The following is a 6,000-nucleotide window of genomic DNA, read 5'->3' as shown; positions in this document are numbered from 1 at the left end:
TGTGTGTGTGTGTGTGTGTGTGTGTGTGTGTGTGTGTGTGTGTGTGTTGTGTGGTAGAACTATCTCATTGGATAAAAATCCAAGATATAATGAGCTTCTAAACAATCCTGCATCTTAGACGTGCACATGTGCATGTGTGAGTGCTTATGTGTGTGTGTGCGTGTGTGCCTGTGTTCCAGTGTGCGCTTGTGCATGTGTGTGCCTGGGATAAGAGCAGACATTTAGGAAGGGCTTTCTCAGTGGAGCTCACATTTTGCTGAGTGGCACTGGAGGCTCCTGAGACAGAGAACTGGGAACCAGGAGGAGTCGGGCTGTTTAGTCCCAGATTGGTGGGGATGGCCAGAATTTAGTGGGAACGGGACTTTGGCTACTCTTAAAATGTCACTGTAGTAAAAGCCTGCTCTCTCAAACAGATTTTTGGCATCAGAAAGTCTAAATGATCCTGATTTTAGGCTTGATAATTTTTTTTTAACTCAAGCTAGTTTATGCTATAATTAACCCTTTGTATAGTAACAGAGAATTTGGGGGAAAATTGTTTTTCTAATTTAGGTCACAAGATTTGAATTATTAGAGCTTTACATATTTTTCATGATACTAAAATTGTGATTCTTGTTATTAAATTTCTCTCAAATAAACTGTCACTATTTAAAAATTCAACAAGTTCTAATGAATAAGAAATAAAATGTCCAATCATTCTGGGAGACAGTTTCAAGGCAAACCCACCACTGGTGTTTGTCTATTTGTGCCTGTAGTAATCTGCCTTGAAGCCTCAGCCTTGGGTCTTGCTTCATTTGTGTAGCCTTTGGACAGTAGGAGAGTAGAAATACTGAATCTACAAACTAGGAATTTTTCTTCATCCTGCCCTGTAAGGGCATTCTCATTGTTATGCACACATAGTGCCATCTGGAGACAGATTTGGATAATTAAAGGGATATAAGGCAGTCAGATGAAAGTCCCACCAGGAAGAGAAATGTTTAAAAACTTTCAAAATCAAAGCTTTATTGTAGATACTCTGTATGTCAGAAAATGAAAATTAATACTCCAAAGCAGTAACTTCAATACTACTCATTGGCTTGGCGCTTACACTTACTTCCCATGTGTATTCCACAGTGCTAACATTCAGCTTCAACTGGTGTAGACTTCAATTATGTAGAGGAGATTGAAAGTGGACATGGCCTTGCTGTTTGAGCTCTGGGCTTCTTTGACGTCAGAGCTTTGGAAATATTGATTGTTTTGAATTAAATAAGTGTGCTACTTAATCCATAATGTTCCCTGAAGATAAAACATACAGTCAGCAGGGAGTAGGAGCCAGTGACTATTAGTCATCGCAATGATGGTGGTTAGTGCTAGCAGCTGAATGGCCAGTGTTTCAACCTTACAGGACCTATATTTTGTCCACTACATGCCTGCTGGTTCTTTAACCTGCCAGCATGGGTCTAATTCACAGAAATGGCATGTTTTCTAAGTTCAAACACCTACAATTTGAAGAAGGGTTTCCTATGGAATTCTTCACCTTTTCTCATAATGTGCACAGACAGTATGGTCAGTGACTTCTCACTTTATTAGTGAACTTAGTTGCGACCCCTAGTTCAAGTAAGGAATAGAAATAATAGAATCGTCTGCACCACAAATTAGTGGCAAATAGAAAGGAACTTGCAAAACTGGAAAGTCTGCAACCATTAGAATATTCATTTTTTGGTATTTCTGACAAGGATAAGAAATATGAATTAATTTTACCTTTATAATAATGCTAGTTTTTATACACTGCTGTTTTTCAAGTTGGTAATGCTTTGAGCTACTCTTAACATTACATGTCTAGCTGAAATCCGTGCCTGTACCGATGGGATATGCTCTCTGTTCTCAGGTGTACATGTCTTTCATTGAAGGGGGTGGATTCATTAGGAGTTTGACAAGAGGTGACCCTTCACTGGAGAGAAGGGAAGTGTTCTAACCTTTTCTGAGCAATCTGTATGCGTCAGGATCCTGGCTGTGGGATCACAATCGTTTAAAATAACTGAGAATCCCTATCTATTCAGAAATATTGGATTTCAGGGTGGTAATTACCTTGCTCAGAATTATGTAACTACTACAGTTATTAATATTTAGAATCAGAAATTAATAGAGTTTTATGTTAAGAAGTACAAAATAACTTAGCCATTAAAAACAAGAAAATCAGGAAATTTGCAGGCAAATTTGCAGGCAAACTAGAAAAGATCATCTTGAGGTAACACAGACCCAGAAAGATACATGCTATGTATTCACTTATAAGCGGATTTTAGTCATATAGTACAGGATAGACATACTACAATGCACAGACCCCAAGAAGATAAGTGCAGTGGGAATCTTAGGCTTCATATTGGGCCACTAGTTAGGGGAGTAGGGACAACACAGACTATTTTGCCTGCTTTTTGATCACTTTTCCCCTGATGGGACTTCCCTATCAGGCCATAGGGGAGGAAGAAGAACTCAGTTCTCATGTGAATAGATGAGCTGGAGTGTCTAGGTAGGAGCTCCCCTTTTCTGAGAAATAGGGGAGAAAGGATGCTGAATGGAGGATGGGACTGGAAAGAAGGGGCCTATGACTGAGATGTAAGTTGAATTAATTAATAAAAAAAGAAAAATTAAAAAAAGAAGTAAAAAATGTCTGATTTCTATAGAAATTGCTAATTTTTTAATAAATTTTCCCAGACCCATTGTTCAACCTTCTATAGTTCCTTTCTCTTTGGATATGCCTGCATATGGTTATTTCCCTTCTTATTTCTATAAGTTCAGAAAGTAAACAAGAACACTTCAGCTACTCAGATGGTGCACATCAAACCTGCTGGGCTTACTATATCTTCTCCTGCTTTGCACACAATTCACAGTAGACCCTGTAAGTTGCCAGGGTATAACCATCAAACTGTTTCCTTTCATAGAGAGGCAGTTTTGTAGATTTTCACATCCATGGAAGTCGTTTCATATTAATTCCCTTCTGTTTTATTATAACTTCAGAGGGTATTAAACATGCTTAAGTATTGACAAGTTGGTGGAATCTATAGGCTTTTTAGAGCATCTATACCTGACTTACAGTGATCATACTTTGTTTTGTCATTATAGTAGATCCATATGGAGCCCATGAGTGACTGAATTTCATGAGCTATGTGGCTCCATTTTTCAAAATTCTTTCCTTGGATTTTTCAAGCATTTCATTTGGCTACATAGTTCGCTTATTCATGAGATAAACTAATCTGTTTATTTAGTTAGTCAGCATTCATTAAGCCAGTCATATGAGCAGCATAGGTTTCATTCCATGTCTATAGCTATTCAACACTCTGACGGAAGGCTGCTTTCTTATTTCATAATAGTCTCTTCTGTAGAGTTATTTCTGCCCCTTTCCCTTGGTTGTACTATATGATGGCTGTGCAGGGAACTTCTTATCAGCGACTCTCTGGATCACCCCTACATAGTGAAACTGAATTACTGCATGCCTTGTTTCTATTTACAGTTAAGTGTCACAGTTTATCATTTAAAAAGTATTTACCTGTGTTATCATATGTGAGAAAAGAGCTGTGATACAGAAATTATATACACTTCATTTTGTGTACACAGAAATGAAGGGTACTGCTGTGGTGGTGGCACTACAGCCAGCGATTTAGTCAGAGTCACAACCCTAGTGATTCACAGATTTACTCAATGTCAGGTGACATGTCACAGTCACTGTGAGGTCATGGGTCTAGTTGGCTGCCATTATCCAAACGTTGGAGCTTTGTGGATATGGTCAATATATCCTGTTTAACATGATTCACATAAGGAAATAGAAGCCTTGTTGAAATTATGGGAAATAATCTGATTTTAGGGATTGTCCGGTAAGCCCAAAAGATCACACAACAGCATGGTGGGTGCGATGAAATTGAAGATTCTGTTCACCCAGTCATTCTCCCTGGTCTGAGAATCTTATCCTCTTTAAGCAATGTTTCCACAGATTAAGAATGAGTTCCTGAATTCAAGCTCCAATTACAGCATTTATTATAAATTCTTGAACTGAATGATAGGAAAACCACCTACATAGAGATCCTCAATTTATGAACTTAATACCATTGTGACTTCCACTTCCAGGAAGTGGGAAGTGGTGAATGAATTGTCCCATGCACTGTCTCCTTTGCCTATTGTTTACGCTGTTGTTTGATGAACTTTCCTGATGTCATAGTCTGGTTACTCCTTTCATTTTAGGGTTACTAGTCTTTTATTTTATCTTACCTGGTCTCAGAACACACTCAGCCCTTCCTGTTTCTCTCACACCACTTCTCGACTGTTTTTTTTTTTTTTTTGTTTGTTTTTGTTTGTTTGTTTTGTTTTTCTTTTTTTGTACTTATACCTTATGGTGAAGTAACTGAATTGATTCCTGTGTTTTGTTGTGTTGTGTATCTCAAGGCCCCACTGTAAGCTGTTTAAGAGCAACAATAGATCCTTGTTTCATCAGTATCTTCCTCAGCCTGAGGAAAAAACAAGAGGATTGAGCAAATTAATAGATATCCCATAACTACTTGTTGGAGTTCATTAAAATATTTGTGAATTTCTTTTCAACATTAAGGTTGGGGTCTGAAAAATTGATATGTGACTAATGTCATTAGTCTGAATGACATCAGTGAGATGGGTCAGTAAATATGAATCTTACTAGATCCCCAGAGAAAATCAATAAGAACAACACTCATGCCTTCAGTGCCCTCTTTTTAATGTTTTCATTTGAAACTTTATTATGAAAAAGTAACAAATAAGAAAAAGCACACACCAAGATGACCCAAACCCAAAGACTCTATGCAAGTGTATAAAAGTACATGTGAAATATAAAATCCAATGTGAAGCTTTAGATTTTCCATCCTGAGTGGCTGGCTGCTCTGTGGAGCTTCACACTGGATTTTATGCTTCCTTGAGCTGTGTTGTCTTTTTCTAGTACCCTCTTTAAATGTAAAATGCAGATGATTTAAAGTAAAACAAGCACCGTGGCAACAAAAATAATGGAATGTAGGCAGTCGGTGAACCTGTACAATAGATTCTGGGATGTTCAGGGGCCACAGGCTGAGCCACAATGGCCCTGCAGCACTGACTGCAGAGTGAAGGGGTAGGTGTTTTCTGTGGCCGTGGGTGGGGAGTTCCTGAGTTTTCGTTTGTTTGTTTGTTTGTTTGTTTGTTTTGAGCAGGAGAGTGATGTGCAGAGTTGCCCTTTGTGGGTCGTGTTGCTTGGTAGGAGCAAAGGTGGGGTTGGGTAAGTGGGTGTAGTAGTCTTTGCTGGCTTAGGGGTGTGTCCACATGCAGTCCTTGAAGAGCTGTCACCTGCTGGCATGCCCTTATCATTTTCTTCTGCATTACTGTCGCAAAGGCACTGCCTAAATTGCTTACATGTATGTTGTCATTGTAGACTCGGAATTCTTTCTCACTTGTCTTTCTTTGTTTCCTCTTCCTCGGGTCCCTGCATCTCCAGTTTCTGTGGCTTGTTCAGCTCTGCTTACTTCTCTTAGGGTCCTCCTGACTCTTGCACAAGTCACCACTCTGGTAACTGTTCTGTGTCCTGTGTACCCTGGGGTGCTGTGCCCAGTGCGACCTTCAGCGAAGTGTCCTATGATGTCCCAACTTTGTGTAGTGAGGCAGTGGTTGTGGATATGAGTTGGAATAGCAAGGCAGCGGAAAGGACTGACAGGCCATGGACAATTAGAGGGACCATGTATAGGAAGCACTGAGGGACTCCTGATTCGATGATGTGCGTGTGCAGTTATACAGCAAAGAGCACACATTTCTGCTTATGCTCTGGAGCTGGGAAAAAGGAGGCTTTGAACTGAAGTTAAAATATGACTTTTCACACAAAAAGTAAAATGAAAAGAGATGCCCATTTGGGTAGTGGTATGATCAACTTGATTTTATACATTTTAGATAATATTAGACAAAATGCCATGTATTTGATTCTTTTCCTCTGGAAAACTCAAGTCCTTTTTCTTTCCTTGCTATTCTCTCAGCTCACTAAATATT

At 39.1% G+C, this 6,000-nt stretch overlaps 1 protein-coding gene across 5 annotated transcripts in view; it reads left to right on the top strand.

Moving 5' to 3' along the window:
• The window catches only part of Hivep2 (HIVEP zinc finger 2), a 197,219-nt gene that overhangs the window by 113,261 nt on the left and 77,958 nt on the right, over positions 1–6,000 (top strand). The gene's annotated exons all lie outside the window — the stretch shown is intronic.

Source organism: Psammomys obesus, unplaced genomic scaffold, assembly GCF_907164565.1.
Source record: "Psammomys obesus unplaced genomic scaffold, mPsaObe1.curated_primary_1811, whole genome shotgun sequence".
Lineage (NCBI taxonomy): Eukaryota > Metazoa > Chordata > Mammalia > Rodentia > Muridae > Psammomys > Psammomys obesus.
Note: the sequence above shows the minus strand (reverse complement) of the source record. Positions and strands in the feature narration are given on the sequence as shown.